At 32.4% G+C, this 19,931-nt stretch overlaps 1 pseudogene; it reads left to right on the forward strand.

The window, feature by feature from the left end:
• The first annotated feature begins 10,119 nt into the window (after positions 1 to 10,119).
• Positions 10,120 to 19,931, forward strand: part of LOC128163086 (uncharacterized) — a 51,878-nt pseudogene continuing 42,066 nt past the window's right edge.

Genomic DNA, 19,931 nt, shown 5'->3' on the forward strand with positions numbered 1-19,931 from the left:
GCTCTTGTGCGGACCCCTTACAAAGCAAAGAAGTTCTAGACTCGCAGGTCAGTGCACACATTGCTGGTCGTATATCAAAGTATATAAAATACTGGCAAGAATTGACATCAGATATTTATATTCTTGATATTGTTAGAGGATATAAAATTGAATTTAGTGAAATTCCATATCAGACAAGGGCTAGACCCACAGTTGCTTGTAAGCGTGATTCAGAAATAATTGAAGATCTCATTCTTTCCTTCGAGAAGAAGGGCATAATTCGCAAAGCTAACCATTGTGATGATCAATTTATATCTACGGTTTTCACGGTACCAAAATCCGACGGATCCTTTAGACTTATTTTAAATCTTAAAGATCTCAATGAATTTGTTGTGTACAAACATTTCAAAATGGAACATTTTCAGTCTGTTTTAAATATTATGACTCAGAATTGTTACATGGCTAAGATCGATTTGAAAGACGCATACTACACGGTTAATGTGCACCACGAGTTTAGAAAATTTATGAGATTTATTTGGAAGGGCAATGTTATGGAATACACATGTCTGGCAATGGGACTAAGTTCGGCACCAAGAGTTTTTACAAAATTGTTAAAGCCAGTATTTGCTTCGTTAAGATCAAAAGGATTTATCTCTGTAGTTTACATTGACGATGTGTATTTACAGGGTGCAACGTTTAAAGAATGTGCAGACAATGTGTTCTACACATGTGATCTTTTGAAAAAATTGGGATTTATCATACATGAAGAGAAGTCTATTTTTAAACCTACGCAGTCATTTGCATTTTTAGGATTTGAAATTAATTCTGTTGAAATGACAATAAGTCTGACTGATAAGAAGATAGCTACCTTGCGACAAAAGATTAAGTTTATTCAACAAAATTCGTACACAATTCGCAATATTTCAGAACTCTTGGGATTATTAACTGCTTATTCAGTGGCAATTCCTTACGGAATGTTGTTTTCTAAGACGATTGAAATTGAGAAGATTGAAGCATTGTCAAAGAGTTTTGGAAATTTTGATTCTCCTATGAAATTATCAGAGAGGGCTTATTATGATATGATGTGGTTTTATGACACTGTGTTGAACACTTGTGCTCCGATAAGACGTATTAATCCTCAAATTGAGTTATTCACGGATGCATCGTTATCCGGATGGGGCGCAGTATTACGTGATTCTAAAACTGGGGGTAATTGGACAGAATCAGAGGTTGCTTATGCCCCGAATATTAATTATTTAGAATTGTACGCAGTCTTTTTAGGACTGAAGAGTTTTTTATCAATTCTTTGTGGAAAACATATAAAGATTCATATTGACAATTCAACTGCTGTTGCTTGTATCAATCATTTCGGGTCAACAAGATCTTCAAAATGTAATGATATTACAAGAAAAATTTGGCTATTAGCTAAAGCTAACGACATATGGATTTCAGCGGCTTATTTGCCGGGTAAAGATAACATTGAGGCAGATTTTGAGAGTCGGAAAATTAGAGACGACACAGAATGGATGTTGAATTCAAATATATTTGATGCATTGTGTAAAAGATTATTTTTTCCAAGTGTTGATTTATTTGCATCTCGTATAAACACTCAGTTAAAAAACTATGTTTCGTGGAATCCTGACCCAGGATCTTTAGCTTTTGATGCTTTCACAATCAATTGGCAACAGTTTTCTACCATTTATGCATTTCCTCCTTTCAGCATTATAGACAGAGTGTTACAGAAAATAAAGCAAGACAGGGCCGAAGGAATTTTAATTGTTCCGTGTTGGGAAACACAGTTATGGTTTCCGGTGCTAATGAGGATGTGTGTAGCTCCGCCCATAAAGATTCCGAACAGCTCAAAGACATTGAAGTTACCGAATCGGCTGTCTGCGATTCACTCGCTTCACAACAAACTCCACCTCCTCGCTTGTCATGTGTCCGGCAATTATACGAGGGACGCGGTTTATCAGAGGAATCAGTTTCAATCATTATGAAGTCCTGGCGAAGGTCTACTCATAAACAGTATGGCATTTATATAAACAAATGGTTTCAGTTCATAGATGGGAAAGTTGATCGATCTGATAAAGTTTCTGTGAACTTGGTAATTGAATATTTAACTTCACTTCATAAATCAGGGCTTAGTTATAGTGCGTTAAATACAGCAAGGAGTGCTTTATCTTCCTTTGTCTGTTTAGATGATGACTCGAATTTAGGGGAACATTCGTTAGTCAAAAGATTTATGAGAGGAGTGTTTAACATAAATCCCAGTTTCCCACGTTATTCCAGTACATGGGATGTTAGACAAGTGTTAGATTATTTAGTTAGTTTAGGCAAAAACCGACACATGTCATTATTAAGTTTATCAATGAAATTGGTCATGCTATTGGCCTTAGTTTCAGGACAAAGACTGCAGACATTGAAAGCGTTAAACATTGAGTTTATGACTGTCAATGAGCATTCTTCTGTAATAATTTTTGATGTTAAGGAATTAATGAAACAGAGCAGACCAGGTTTTCATTTGAAACCTCTTCAATTTAAGCATTATGTAGATAATCCTTGTATTTGTGTTGTTTCTTGTATTTTAGATTACTTAGATAGAACAAAGGTGTTTAGAAATAATGTTTCTCAATTGTTAATTTCAACTCAAAAGCCGTATAAAGCGGTATCTACTGATACTTTAGCTAGGTGGCTTAAGTTGTGTTTACAGAACGCCAAGATAGATACTGATATCTATAAGGCGCACAGCACTCGGGCGGCATCTTCGAGTGCGGCGAAATCATCAGGAGTTCCGATTACTACGATCATGGACAGTGTTGGTTGGACATCTGCTCAGACTTTTGCGAAATATTATGACAAAAACATTGAAAGTGATGTTTGTTTTTCTTCAGGAATTTTGTCAAAAATGAAGAAATAGTCGCATTGTACAAATAAATATTGTAATTGTCTTGGAAGTACGTTTTTACTTTATCCTTTAATCATGTATCAATCGACTTTAAAGTCTCACATGACACCACGTGACTGGATGCCGAAGGAGAATTGATAAATTAAAGGAGACTTACTTGTAAGGCGAACTTTGATTGAAATTCTCCGAGGCATTCAGGAACGTGGGGGCAGGTGCCCGACCCTGTCCCACCCTTATATAAGTTTTGTTATTAATTTGCAATTTATTCAAATTATTATTCAGTTTTCGATTGATCACATGATTCTTTAAATACTGATCTGGGAACTAGCAAGCATATCTCACCTGCCCCCACGTTCCTGAATGCCTCGGAGAATTTCAATCAAAGTTCGCCTTACAAGTAAGTCTCCTTTAATTTATCAATTATCAGGAACATTTAGCATATTTAAATGTCTTAAAGTCATGAATTAGAATGTAATACTAGTACATATACACGGTATAATATTGTTAAATTTGATTACATGCTAGGTATTGAACGCAATGATTTGCCTATTAAAATAGTTACTAAAGGAACGATTCTAATTGTTTCTGGTCTTTTTGCTGCGCGCATTGGTTTTTAGAGTTTGTTTCGCTTGCCGGCGCTATGCTCGTTATAAGCTAAATATGCCAATATATACGTCCATAGACCTATTTAAAAAAAAGTCATATACGTTCTTAACTCTGACATATTTTTTCAATATAATTTATTTTGCAACAGATTTAGAATTTAACTATATGCTAGTAAAAGAAGGATTGATAATGCAGAATTTTCAGACCAGAGGTGACCCAAAATGGATACGCAAAAACAGAGGAACGAACCTTTTTAAGGTACCTCACTACACCTACACTTATACTTTTTAAGTCACTACGTCACAAGATGGCGATTGAAATGTTTTGTTAAACTGTTTATATCGTTCGATTGGGTTGTATATTGTAATAGGTCAATGGTTAAAGTATTGGGCTTCTGAACCGCAGATCATTAGTTCGAATCCGCCTGGAGCTTTTGTTAATGTAAACTGAATTAAATATTTGAAAATATAATTTTTTATCCAAAATTGCATATTTTTTGGCCTATTAGACTTAAATACTTCTTATCCATTATGATATCTATCATAATCAAGTAATTTTCTGCTGATTTGAGAAAATATTTCACGGTGTAGTGAACCACCTTTTAAAGACCGTCGACAAGTGTTTATGATATCCAGCAAAGGTCAAGCTATCTGGACGCAACCAGATGTCAATATCGCTACATCTTTCATAATATTTTGATAGGTAGATGGAAACCAAGCCATTCTGACTGCGAGACAAACTAATGTGTTCATTTCAAACGGTCAATACTTTTATTGGCGAAACACTTGGAACTTTTATTCAGTGTACAACTGATGGGCCAAATATCCTTCTTTTACCGGCTACAGAGAAAGTCGTAGAGGCGACTGATTAGCGTTTTATCATTAATTAGTACATATGAAAGAGAAATTGTGTTTTTTCTAAGTATTCTAGTACACGGTTATCACACAGTTTTATATACCTCTGACCAATATTTGTACTGTAGAACTGTTATATGCTTGAACAACATTCTCTATTTTAGCATGCAATAGAAACAATATATGTTATTGACATGATGCATTGGCAACATAATCTGCCATCTACATGGTTAATTAGCAACATTACCTTTCATTTGCATGATGCGTTAGCAACATTCTCTGTTTTTGGCAGCATTCATGAACAACACTTTCTATTTGAGCATGGTGCAAAGACTACAATATATGTTATTGACATGATGCATTTATTTAGCAATATTATCTGTCATTAACATGATGAATTGGCAACACATATTACTTGTCATTTGCATGATGCGTTAGCAACACTCTCTTTTTGGCATCATATATGATAGCTGCAGATCTGTAGCTCTCTGGTTGAAAAAATTCGGATAGACAAACCAGAGAGCTACAGTTCCAAGCGTTGTAAAAACCTCCGATTTACGCCGCCGTTTTTGTGTCGCTCGCTTCGGGAATTATATCCGACTTTAAAAGCATTCAACCGCCTAAAAAATTGGATTTATTAATTAAACATATTGTTTACCCTAACTCTGCTAACTTTGTTTTCCTTTCAATGGTTCACAACGGCCATCCTTCGCCTTGGAATGTCATCGTTTTAAAATACTCGCCTTATGACAACCATGTTTACCTAGTAGCGAGATCTCGGGTGCGTCGATTTACCAAAATGGACCCAAATGAACCCAAATGGACCCAAATGGCGATTAAAGTGGAAAACAATTATAATAAAATCCTTATTACTAATATTATCACTTGTTTTAGTCATTTCGTGGGGTTGTTAGCCGTTATTAAGAAAAATAAAGACCAAAATGGCGATTCAAGCGGAAAATAATTATAATAAAATCCTCATAATTTAGGGAAATTTGGAAAAATAAAAGCCGAAGGTCCATAACAATAATTAGAATTATTTTAAAAAGTTGCTTTATTTTTATATAATATATATATTTATATTATTTGAATATAATTACATACATTATATACTTTTACAAATCGAGATAAAATGCTCATCTTTATTTTTCAAAAAGAATTTTTAAAGATATACTGAAATAATTTTAATTATTGTTTGAATCGCCATTTTGGTCTTTATTTTTCTTAATAACGGCTAACAACCCCACGAAATGACTAAAACAAGTGATAATATTAGTAATAAGGATTTTATTATAATTGTTTTCCACTTTAATCGCCATTTGGGTCCATTTGGGTTCATTTGGGTCCATTTGGGTAAATCGACGCACCCGAGATCTCGCTACTAGGTAAACATGGTTGTCATAAGGCGAGTATTTTAAAACGATGACATTCCAAGGCGAAGGATGGCCGTTGTGAACCATTGAAAGGAAAACAAAGTTAGCAGAGTTAGGGTAAACAATATGTTTAATTAATAAATCCAATTTTTTAGGCGGTTGAATGCTTTTAAAGTCGGATATAATTCCCGAAGCGAGCGACACAAAAACGGCGGCGTAAATCGGAGGTTTTTACAACGCTTGGAACTGTAGCTCTCTGGTTTGTCTATCCGAATTTTTTCAACCAGAGAGCTACAGATCTGCAGCTACATATATGAACAACATTTCTGTTTTAGCATGATGCAATAGCAACATTATTGTCATTGACATGATGCATTCGCAACATTATCTGTAATTAGCATGATGAATTCGCAACATTACCTGTCATAAACATGATGAATAAACATCATTACCATAGGCAGCTTTCATAAGCAACATCTCTGTTTTAGCATGATGTATTAGCGACATTTTCTGTCATTGACATGATGCATCAGTAACGTTATCTGTTTCTGGCATCATGCATGAACAACATTTTCTATTTTAGCATGATGCAAAAGCACCTTTATTTGTCATCAACATGATGAATGATCGAGCAACATTACCAGTCATTGAAGTGATGCATCAGCAACATCCCTGTTGCTGATGCATCATGCATGAACAACGTTTTTTGTTTTAGCATAATGTGTCAGCAGCATTTGCAACATAATCTGTCTTTGGCATGATGCGTCAGGAACAGATGTTTTCTCTGGCATAATGCACTTGAAAGCTGCTGAAAAAATCATAATGTCACAGTTTGATATAATCATTATCCAGAAGAGAATGTGGTTGTTGCCAGGAAGCAAAATGAACATTTTTAACCGATTATCTTTAATTCAGAACTTCGGAAATTCCCAATCCATACGTGATGAATATACATTGGGCAATATAGTTGATTAGATTCTCGCCAAAATAATTTACCAACACTCCGATATCTTAGCCATTAATTTAAAACCCGTTATAACCCCAAAAGAAGGAAACCAGATTTTTGTATAATAAATTATCATTGGTTTCCATATGCAAGCTGACGGTGTGACAGTGCATGCAGTATCAAAGTGATTCTTTTTGGAGTGTTGTAATGGTGTTATCAGCGTGTAGAGGGGGGTAAACTAATATCCCCAGTGCTGCGTTACGTAATATTTGATCTAACCTGTATATCTGCATTAAAACTACCAGCTTGATGTTATTCAAATCTGTTTTATGTTGATGGTCAGCTTGCTTTTTTAAGGTATGAAATATGAATGTACCTTCTTAATTAGTAAAAATAAATTAAAACGTTTTGCGACTTTTCTCAAAATTGTATAATGATTTTAAAAAGATCTTTTCACACTTTGTGTGACAATACTCAATGAATACATGCGCAAATTTTGCACAGGACAACAATAATGTATTTTGCCGTTATAAGAGACTCTATTAGCAAACTGAAAAATGTATAACTAACGTAAGATCAAACGCAATAATAATTTTTATTTTGTCATTTAGGTTGTATGTAAAGTCTGAAAAAAATAGTGTCTCGTTAATTAAGGTTATGTTGCCTTTTTTCTGCACTGTTGAAACATTTCGTGTGGGTATTTAGATGATTATTTGGCAAGACAGAATACAGCGTGACTTTATCACTAAAATGTATTTCATTGTTCAAACATTACTTTTCTTGATCTGATATTACAAATATATCTATAGTATGAATTACTTTAAATAATTATATTCAATTTGTTTTCGGAAACACTATTGATCCGCTTTCTTCGTTGATTTTTTTGCCGTTCGATAAACGGTCTCCATGAGTTCACAAAGCTAATACCATGAAATCGCAGACGCATAACAACGGGTATGACATTTTAACTGGTCTTGCATTGTCAGATACTTTCACATTGGTGCCGTTGTTTCCCGAACAAAAACCCTTTTAATCTCACTCATAATCCTCTGTTCTAAATTACAATGCCATTTATTTACAATGTACTAATTTAGATATGGCTTATCTATAGTTTGTCAATGATTTCTTTTTATTTAAAGGCGGTAAACAATTCAAAGTTATACACATATCGAATCAAAATCTAAACCCTTGGCCAATTACTTTGTTATATTTTGAGGGGATGGGGTATGGTTGACAACCCATCATCATGAAAGTCTGCTTTATCATTTTGACTCAAATCTACAATAGTAAATTATTTGAAAGCAAATTAAACTATTAACCAGTGTTGCAGCTACACAAAATGATCAATACGGCCTTACTAAAACTGATATATTGAACCCTGTGCGCTAATTCAGAAATCATGATTTCTCACAACTTTGGTAGATGATCTCTTGCTCATTCTTCCAGTGCATCAGGGTTAAACAGCTAAATTCATTTTGACGAAACACAGTTTCAATAGGAATAATGAATATTTAATTATTACAGTTTATCATGAAAATAATGCCCAAAATTAAAACATATTAGAACCTTGTACCCTGAGAAAACATGTCTCACAGAGAAGGTTTATATATATTTAAAAAAATTTGCATAATTGGACGATGTATTTTATAGTTTGTTTATCCTGAAAGTTGTGGTGTTCAAATGAACAGTTTTAAATTAGTCGCAAAATTCATTGATAAACGAATGATTGCGTACTTTTTGAGTTCATTTGACACAGCTGCAAAATCTGTCAACTAAAAAAATTAAAAATCATTAAAATCAGAAAGTATTGTATTGTAAGCAAACTTTTAAACATATTTTTTTGGCCTTGACCTGGGTCACGATTAGAATGATTTAGAATTTTCACTAAACATTAAAGCTTTGATATAAATGTTGATTGGCATTTCTAGTACAGTGGTTTTTCAGAAGTGGCCACGAGGTTTTTGGGAAAAAAGTCAAAATGTGAAAAGTTTACAGACAGACACACGGACAGACAGACAAAAAGATCACGAAAAATAAGGTGATAAGGAAAGCTTACTTGAATCTTCGGATCAGATGAGTTAAAATTGTACACACAATCCTCTCAAAATTATCAATTAATCTTTTTAGATGAAATTACCGGTACGTAGTCTTTGTTAAAACAAAAAATCGTCACAGGAAAGCCATATAAATGTACTTTTTTTTACCCTTTTGGGACATGCATGTAACGAAATCCTAGCATTAAACCTAATTTATCCGAAAGATAAAAAGCAAATTATTAATATAATGTTCAGAAGTAACACATGCGATTTATGGAAAATACATGTTCTTGACACAAGCCATAGATATTTATTTTAAAAAATAATAGAAATACCAAACCAAAAATACAATCTGAAAGAAAACAAATATTTTTTAAAAATGTAATTATAAGCTTAACTAGTTTTCTAGAAGTGCAAATTAACATTGTTAATTTCCTTTCTTGCTACTATAACGCAGTGTGATTTTACAGGAATGGTCATTGTAATTGTTTTGACATTAACAGCCCAGTTGGACATCAGCTACTTTTCTGTGGGGAAAGAAACATCTTGAAATGTTGACGAACAAATATCATGCTATGCATTATTATTTCATTTATTTGTTCGCAGAAATGTCTTGAATTTAGCTCGGGTCAGGCCATTAAGCTGTCAATTGCAATTTTATATGGCTATTGCGCAGTATTTGATTGGTAAACTGTTTCAAACAAAATTATACTCGTAGAAATCTGGTAGCAATTGAATACATTCCTTACTTGAATTGTATTGAATTGCATATTGAGTGTAGTTATTAAATTTTTAAACATTTTGGCATATTTGATAACATTGTCCTATAAAAAAGCTGATTACTTGCTGCGTCCAAGTCAAACAGTTTAAGTAACTGAAGGCAACATAGTATTAAAGTAACCAAATAGTGTCTCTAATATTTTTTTAAATATCTCACCAATTTGATAGAAGGTGTCTGTTTTGGTGAAGAGGGCTTCGGATGTTTTAATATTATTCTAGATTCTACTTCCGCCTGATCAGGGGGCAAAGCAATACTCGCTGTAATTGGCCCGTCGCATTTAGTTCTCTTTTCGGGAAATTGTTAAGTCACAAATAATTCAGTTGGTATGATTAAAAAAAAATTGCAGAAAATGTGACGGCATCTAAGTAGGAAATTCCAAACTCATGGATGTTTTAAATTGATTATCTTAAACTAATAACGATAATTTAAACATCTCTTACGTGGTAAATGTACACAATCTTTGATAAGATGCTCGCCAAAAAAAAATTATCGAACATTGAAATAAAAATAAAAAGTCGCTATGCTCCGATACAGGATAGGTAGAGAACAAGAATGGACATTTTTGTTAAATAAAATTATATTCAAGTTAACAGTGCAATCATCTTTCTTCTTTCTGAATTGTCACAGGAAACTGCAAAGATGTTATTAAAAAGTGAGAAGAAGGAGGTAAACCAATAACCCAGGTGCCATATTACGTAATACTTAATCAAACCGTTTTATATGCATGCATTCAAACTGCTAGCATGATCCTTTTTTTTTTATTCCGTCGATGAACACTAAGTCTTCCTGCTTCGGTATTTTTTTCAAGGTAAGGAATATACATGCAAGGCGTATTTAAACCAAAATACCTTTTCAAGGTATGAAATTTATGATTTTACCTATTTCTAACCAAGATTTGATGAAAAAAAAATCAAATGCAACATTATATTTATTCATTTGGAGGGGGGGGGGGGTAAAAGAGATAGAATAAAATGAGATACAATAATTGGAAAAGTTAAGGAAGGGGGTGTTTTTCAGGTAAATATAGAACTGAAACCTAAAGCAATGAAAGCGTTATATGCCAAAAAAAAAAACTTGTAGATGAATCTTGTATGCTTAATGATATATTCCAAGGGTATATAAAAACACAGAATTAAATGTCTGACAATTTTGGATTTTTTAAAAAAGAACTACCGTTTGTGTGTAAAGAAACACTATGTTGTTTTTATGAATGTAAAAGGTTAATTAATATGTCAGAACTTTAAAATGTAACATTTGCACAACAACCATTGTGGAATAATACCCTATTCGAACATAATGGTAAACCACTATTTATTTAAAACTGGCTAATGATTTTTTAAACAAAAATGGTGAATTGGTGAACATTGCTAGAACTTTTTGAAAAAATGATCTGGTTATGTGAATACAATATTCTAAAGAAAATAACCAAGAAAAAATTGAGATTTTTGTCACGAAGTGTTGTTTTTATACAAAAATACTAAATAGAAATACTTATGCCTTCATAAGGAAACATTTGATATATTCGATAACAGATGTACATTATACTATGAAAACATGCTTCATAAACAATGTAAACCAACCTATTAATAGCCTGCATTAAGCAAATTATCTAATATTGACACAGAAAATTGAAAAAAATATATTTTTGAAAGCAAGGTAAACTTGTGTGACGAACCACTTGGTGAATTTAATTATAAGTTACTTAATAATATTTTTAATTTTTTAAAATGTAAATTAAGATCTTATGTAAATCCTGTCAGTGAGAAAATGAAGACATTAAGCACCTCATATTTTTTGCCTTTCTGTACAAAGATTGGGGGAAAAATTGAATAGTATTTTGAATTTTGATCTCGGTTGAAAACATATTATTATATGCTTCTATTTGGACAAAAAAAAAACCACCTCTATTTTTGAATACAATAATATCATGTATCGTTTGTGATTTTTACGTATAAAATGACATGTAGAAGGGAAAAAAAAACAAATTCAAAGTGTCCATACACATTCTCCTCGTATAGTCTCCAAGGAAATACTTTATAGCAAGATCCTGCCCTTGGTTCAATGAGTGAAATTTATTATACAAAATGCATATAAACTTTATAAATTTTTAGTATATGGACTGTTTAAATATTTTACTACTGTTTTGCAATACGCCTTTTCTAGGTAGAACATATAATTTTTCTTTTATATTTCATACTAGAATATGATTATTTACCGGAGGTCATTTTAAGGTATGAAGTATTTTTCTTAATGTTTATATGAGGTGTTTTTAAACATCTTACCTTCAAATAGTTTAGATTTTTTTTTTTTACATTTGATATTATACAAAGTAGATATAACTATAATGGCCTTTCAAAGTATGGCATAAATGTATTTTGGGGTTTTTTTGTGGGGTTTTTTTGTGTTTTTTTGCTTTTTTTGGGGGGGGGGGGGGTTTAAAGGTATATTTTAAATCCATATACGTATTTTGATGCATACTAATTAAATGATTCCTAAGATTTTTGCTCATTAAGAATATATAGAGAAGGAAAATTAAAAAAAAAATTAAAAGAGAACAACACCAACAACAACACAATTATAGCAATTTTTAGTTTATAGCTTAAATGTAAATAGTTAGTTATGAAATGTTTAACTGCATTAATTAAACGCGGGAAATTAAAAAAAAATGTTATACGTGGCCAAATTTTGTTTTTGTTGAAGTTGACAGAAAACAAATTTGGCTTTCAACCTTTTTTTCCGTATGCAGTTTATTGTTGAATTAAATTGCAACAGACATTTTTTTCCTAATTACTTTTTGTAAGAAATATTAAACCTTAATTGTTCATGCAATCATGCACAAGGATTTTTCAAAACGGAGAAGGGGGCTGGACGTTTATTTTTTTAAAAGTATTCCTTATGTCACATACTAGAATTTTATCTTATCAAAATATGTTTTCCTGTTTTGAAAGAAAAGAAAGTGGGACCCCCCCCCCCCCCCCCCCAGCAACTTAAATGCAACGTTCAAGTATTTTGCATAACTATGTAAAGTTTGTCAACATTTTTCTTTTTGGTATAAAATCTACCTAAAACGCGAATGCATGCAGATTTGTATATTTTAAGTCAGATCAATCAAAGCTATTTGTTCGATGCATAATAAATTCTTGTACACTTTTCCTATAATGTTAATTAGTCAGCGCTTAGTTCTAGGTTAATCCGTTCTGGAATGTTCTTTCTATTAAAAAATAAATCGCGCATTTACGAAACTAATTGGCTTCTTCTCTTTATTAAACATTTTTCTTAATTCACATGAATGTTTTGGTATAATTGCCGTTGAATATATTCACTTTTCAAAGGTAGAATTTAGTCATAGTCGGCGAACACGATCTCACACTTATTTAAATAGAAAGACTACAAACACTTATTCTCGTTGAGGCATTTTGTAGTTTATTGACAAGATATCTTTTAAGTACAAATGAGTTGTGTCGTTGTACAGACAAAATGAAAAATGATAAATTCAATTTCAAACTTTGAGCCGTGGTTTGTTTCATCAATATAGCATTGAATCATGATTTTTTGAAGTATACACTCTCATAACTGCAGCGGTGTGTGCATACAAATTGAGTAACGCGCGTTGGCGCGTTATGAAAATTTGTATGCACACACCGCTGCAGTTATGAGAGTGTATACTTCAAAAAATCATGATTTAATGCTTATATTTACATTTTTTAACTTCTTGCCTCGTCTGCAAATGTGATTCATACCTTAAAATTCATATCTTATCCTAAGGGTAAGCTAATATTAATGGAAGAGCCACGGTAACAGCCACAAGCGTGAACTTTGATTTTCGCTTGTGACGTTGCAGTTTACAGCGTTCAACGTTTGTGACGTCATGATAAAACTCGTCAATTTGACCTTTGACTACTTGTTGCATTTAGAGGCTTTTGAAGATCAAGGAATTTAATGGAAAAACACAGTAGAATGTAAATATTGTTTATTGAATTTTAATTTTTTTTCATTTTATATTTTAGTTATTTCAGGAAATATACTCATTAAAGCGCATTATCCTTTTACATACTTTCATTTTGGCCATGAAATTTACGAATCATTAAAACTGCGATTTCTACAAAAAATGTTCTCGAAAATTGATATAACAAGTGTATAATATAAATATAAATTACCTGCACATCCTCCCCACCTTGCCAAAACCAGTGACAGTATCTGTGAATTTTTTTAAATTCTTGCTAAGTCGGAAGACACAATTTTGGTGTGTAATATAAGAAATTGTATGTAATACCTTTGTATTTCATATTCAAACTAACTGCATCTGTTAAATGAGTTATAAATATAAAATGACATGTAGAATAAAAAAACAAATTCAAATTTTCCATCCACATTCTTCTCGTATAGCTTATAATGTGCTTCTCTGTGAGTTCCAAGGAAATACCGTATAACAAGTATTTGAACTTGGTTCAGCGAGTAAAAATTATTATACAAAATGTATATGAACTCGCGATACACCTTTTCTAGGCAGGGCATATAATTTTTGCTATGATATTCTATACTAGAATATGATTATATATGTCATTTAAAAAAAAAAACACCTTGGCCTCCGAAAGGTATGTGCAAGATGGATACCTTGTCTATTAACAAATTAAAAAAGAGAGAGAAAAAACCCGATTGCGGGTTAAATTGTGTAGAAAACTACTTAAAATCTACTAAACCTGCAATAGACGACGTTTATCGGAAATTGATACAGGTGATAAAACATTGATACTGTATATTACTTTGAACCTCAAAGGAAACTTGATTACAAAATGTTGTTTACTAAAGGCAAAACGATAACAAGAACAAAGAAAGTGTTACACGTAATTTTCTTTAATGTAGTGAACGTCGTGTCGTTTAAGGGCAGATCAATCACCGGACATGTATAAATTTATTTTGGCTTACGAAAGTTATGAAACATTACAAAAGGAAGAGACCATATTCTGGAACATTCGACTTCTTGATGACAACGTCTAAGCATATATATATTCAAAATTGTGAGATCATTTTTGGAAACAGAAAAGGGCCATGTTTTGCCCCATTCTTCCCACTCCCTCATCAGGCTTGTATCTATGTAAACAAAATCTTATCACTGTTTTTCTTTATAGTAGATTAAAAAGCAGTTGCCTGGAAGAAGATCTGCTTCAAGAATGCTTTAAGCTCTGTCATTTATCAGTACATGAATACCATTCCATCAAAAAATTGTAGGAAAGTTTGGATAAATCAGTTGAGATTATTTATCTTTAGGGAGAGTATTTTGAATATAGCCATTAAAAAAAAACAAAACAAAAACAAAAACAAACTATTGGGTTTTTTTGTAACAACGATGACATTAATTATTAAACGCCCCCTAATTTTTCGATGCTACTTAAATTCTAATGATGAGTAATATTTATAGCAAATTCTTTTTTTTTCAAAATTAATCATTATGACCATGAAATATATAAATCACCTTTGCCTGAGACAGAAGTATTTTATAATAATAGGCTAATTTGGATTTATCCAAACAATGTTACTAGCATAAGTTATTTACACAATTTTTGTTTGTTTGTTTTTGTTTGTTTTTTTTTTCTTCAGAAGTTTGTCATACACATGTCTCATTAATAACAGGTCATACTATTGCCTTGACATTCTTTACATTGTACATGTAAAATATTTAATAGATTTTAAGTTAGTCATGTAATGTCTGAATAAAGGATGCAGTTAATTCCATAACTACGAGTAAACAAACAAACACTAAATTACGCATTTTAGGTGCATTATTACGTTTGGAAAATCCATCGTAATTCTAAATTGTATCACGCACTGTATGTTGCATTTGATTTGTTTGTCTGATTAGAGTCAGTAAGGGCTCTAAAGGTTGCACACCACTTTTAATTTTTACTATATATTCTTACCAAAATTACGCAACTTTAGATACGGGTGGCAAGTTTAAAACGAACTTCTGGGGAAATTCCTCCTTATAACTTTTAAAACAATTGTTCCTAACCAATTAAGTAGCAAAAAACACACAGCCATTCACAAAGGCACGATAGTTTGTTTACATCAAAAGTTACACATGTGCTTGAAAATCATGTCCGAGCCCTTTCACCCCCCCCCCCCCCCCCCCCCCCCGCCGAAACAACTGGCATCAAAAATTCAAGTGACCTCGTATTTTTACAAAGGTGGGAAAATCAGGCATTTTACACGTTGTTTTTCATCTCATAAAAAAGTACAGTCCCTGTCGCTGGCGGAAAATTCATAAAAACGAAGGGGAATTCGGGAATAATTTTTCCTCAGCTATGTTTTGACGTGAACCTTCGGAAAAATAGTGTTGTGAGACCTGCATGTAAATCTTCAAAACAACCTTTGAATTTGTTTGCAGTCGTCAGAAAACCATGGGGATGTTTGTAAAACTTGTTCAAATATTTAAACAAGAGTGGTGTTTTTAATTTAAAAACTCTGAGAAATAAGTTTATAAAGAGCTTAAGGTGTATGCATTGGACAATTTTCCCAATGCACGTTATTATTAATATCATTATTTTATTTGTTTGACCGTGTCCTTAAGTTTGTGTGTACAAAATTGAGGTGCCATTTTTATTCAATGATGTCGAGATCATTATCGTTTAGACGGTTTACAATTCAATGCATTAAGCTTTTTTTCAATTTGATGTGCAAACATATAAACGTTGCCGCAAAGGACTAAGAAGCAATTTTGAACTAAAAAATGTTTTCATTTGATTTGTTGCGGTTATAATTGGTTTTTCAGGAGGCTAGGAAGTCAACAAATTATCTATCAGATCTGATTTATTTGGGCCATCGTTTAGAAAAACTAAAATTCAAACATTTTTTCTGACTGATATAGAATTTTCTCGATTTTAATGTCTAGTATTACGTAATACTGAAAGAAAATTGAACATGAACTTCAAAAGTATATAATGAAATGTACCCGTGTCCCAAATGTTATTAAAATTAAGGTTCATTATTACATATATACTGTATATATGTACTGAATATGAAGACAATAGTGCATTGTCCCCCGAGACAGACACGACTGAGCTTCTCGGAGAGACGATCGATTTACAATTGTCCGAAGTCATTTTTATGGTAATTAATTATACAAATGAAAACATTTTTTGTCGACATTGCTTCTTTTCCTCTCGTTTAAGATACTAGAGTTATCGAACTTTGAATTCACAGTAGACACTCGATTTAATGTGCTCTTAGATTAAGGAATTGGAAACTTGAATGTTGTCAGTGAATAGTTTCGATGATTATTCACCATAGGTAGATATAATGGAAAGTGTCCGATGCATAAATAGAAAAGCATATAAATTCGTTGAATTTTAATCAGATTATAAACGCATATGTAAAGTAGAAACCCTGATGATATTTCTTCTACCTCATTCAACAACCACTGTTCAAGTAAAAACTTATATATTTAAAAAGCAATTCTAATATTTCATAGATTTTAGTAATTTTTATGTCATATGTATAGAAAACGCATTTTTAACTTTTAAGTTGACATGTTAAAAATGCATGTATTGAGAAAAAGAAAATTGTTTAAATATCATGAATATTTGTCTACGGTGAAAACATTTCAAGAAAGAAAAAAAATGTTCATCCCAGTTTTACAACTGACAGGCTATTCGTATATAGTGTGAATTTAAGAATACTGCATATCATAGCTCTGCTATTCATTTATCCTCTTGGACCTGTATGTAAAGAAAACTTGATGGTCTCCAAAGTAACCATCAAATTAACCTTGAACATTAAAAAAAAAAATTTGGCCATAACTCATTATTCAGTGAAGGAAACATCTAAATATTTTAGCTATAGAAATCGATCTTCATCTAGCCCCCTTAACATTTAGTTGACTTAATGGTACAGAACCATCTTGTGGATAAGGCGCTTTGTGTATAAAATAAAATGGAATACAAAATTGCTAAAGGAAGATAATTATAAGTTTTGATTATGTCTTTATTTTTTTTCTAAATACATGTCCGTGTAAAGTAAAAATTGACGAAAACGTCTATTTCCAAAACTGAATAACTAAACTAACTGATACAGTTTCTGTGAAGGATTCTAAATAATAGCAACATGTTTTATTTAGATATAAGATGTTGTTTTGACAGGAATCGATAGTCGTGGCCATTTTAGACTACATTGATATCGCTTAAAAGAAGAGCTTCATATCAAAATATAGAAAATTTAAAAGATAAAACAGATATATGTTTTCTTTATAGAAGTACTGTTTGTAGCACAACAATTCATCTATTAAAATTTAAGATGATCTGATTGTTGACATTAAAATATGATCAAACATATATTCAGAATTATAAAACCAGCGATAACTTTAATTTAGTATTAATGTATTTTCTTTTTCAGATGAATCACCCGAGAGTAATGACACTAAGACGTATTATAAAATGGATTGCAGTGGTATTCCTGACTACTTATCTCGTTTGTACACCTTTTAGAGGTTATAAAGAGAGGTCAGAAAAAAAATTTCACACACTTATTCAAGCTTACGTTAAATCTGGTCTTCTGCATCTGCCGATACCAAGCCAAGTACATTGCAGGAATAGAAACGTATTTCTTCTCATCATGGTCCCAAGCGCTGTGTCAAACTTTGAGCAGAGAAGCGCAATTCGCAAAACATGGGGAAACGTTTCAATTATAACATCTGTTCTAGTGAAATTTATGCTGGGTAAAAGTAGAAACTCTATTGATCAGACGCTTGCGGAAACAGAAAATTCAATCTATAATGATATTTTGTTTGAAGATATATTGGAGACTTATGAGAATCTTTCCCTGAAATCTATTGCTATACTGCATTGGGCAATGGAGAATTGTGAAGGAGTGAGGTATCTGTTGAAAATTGATGATGACATGTTTCTTAATCTTCCAAGACTTTTGAAAGAACTAAAAGCACATCCAAAAATGAACTCAATAACTGGTTGCAAAGTAAGCGGGGCTTATCCATTCCGAAGTGCATTTTCCAAATGGAAAATTTCCAGAGACGAATACGAAAATGATTACTACCCAGAGTATATGGCAGGGACTGCTTACCTTATTAGCGGAGACATCATTTCAAGTCTTCACAGTGCAGCTAAAAGAGTTCCGTACTTCATATATGAAGACGTTTACATAACGGGCTTGTGTAGACAGTATATTGATGCTGCTGCTTTACAACATAAAGGGTTTAGCTGTGGATATCGCGATGCAGGTCCTTGTGGAAAGAACTTTCGATATAGGATAACAGGACATCACTATACACCAGATGAAGTTCAAAGAATGTGGCTTGAGCTACAAGATCGGTGGTCCAAGTGTCGCATAGTGGATACTTACTTCATCTATAGATTAGTTGACTTGTTTAAGTATATGTTTCTTTGAAATGTGCCAGACGTTTGTTTACTTAATAAAATTGTACGTCATGTATTTTTTGTCTTGGAACGCAGACATTTTTTATGTCGTTTGATTTCAGTCAAATCTATATCATCAATTCTTCATATTTACTTGATAAAAAATCTAAACAAATAATTGGGACCAATAAAGAAAGATTACTGGAAAATTCAAAGACTGCATGCATGTATCTCTTTGCTACTTGGGAATAAATCTAACAGGCACGTATTTAGTCCAAAGGATTAAATCGAGTGGAAGTAAAAAATCAGCTATTTCTTCTCTGTTTTTGTGGAAAGAACTTTCAATATAAGATAATAACGCATCACTACATGTATACACCGGATGGGATTCTAAGAGTGTGGCTTGACCTACAACATCAGTTGTCCAAGTGTCGCATGATGGATACTTATTTCATCTATAGATTAGTTGATATGTTTAAGTATATGTTCCATGGAAATGTGTCGGACATTTGTTTACCTGAGTAAATTAAAAGATGTTCCACCTGTAGCTTTTGTCTTTGTAACACAGAAATTTCATATGTCCTTTGATTCCATTTATCTATATCCTCAGTCAATTCAAGCATATCTTTGCGACAAAAACCAAAGCATAGCATTAAAATCTCATATCCCAGCATACAATCTCAGAGATTTTCTTTCTTCATATCATACCATAGCATACAATAGCATAGCATACAACATGATTTTAACTCGGTTTTAAATGCTTTTATTCAAAAGAATAAATGTTCAAATTGCAGATTAACTTCTGAGCACTTTACTTTGAAATGTTTGGAACTCTTCTGTGTATGGAGGCGTTTATGTTTAAATTTCATAGCATAGCATAAAACACCATATCAATAAGCCTTTCATTTTATTTTCTCTTTGCATAGCATACAAATCTCATAGCGTATAATTAAAATCGCATACCACAGCATAACATAAAATTGTAAAAGATATGCATGAAATGACTGAAACAGGACAACATCGTCTTACACCGGAAGAAATTCAAAGAATACTAGTATGGTTTGAGCTACAACATCGGGGGTCCAA

Source organism: Crassostrea angulata, chromosome 9, assembly GCF_025612915.1.
Source record: "Crassostrea angulata isolate pt1a10 chromosome 9, ASM2561291v2, whole genome shotgun sequence".
NCBI lineage: Eukaryota > Metazoa > Mollusca > Bivalvia > Ostreida > Ostreidae > Magallana > Magallana angulata.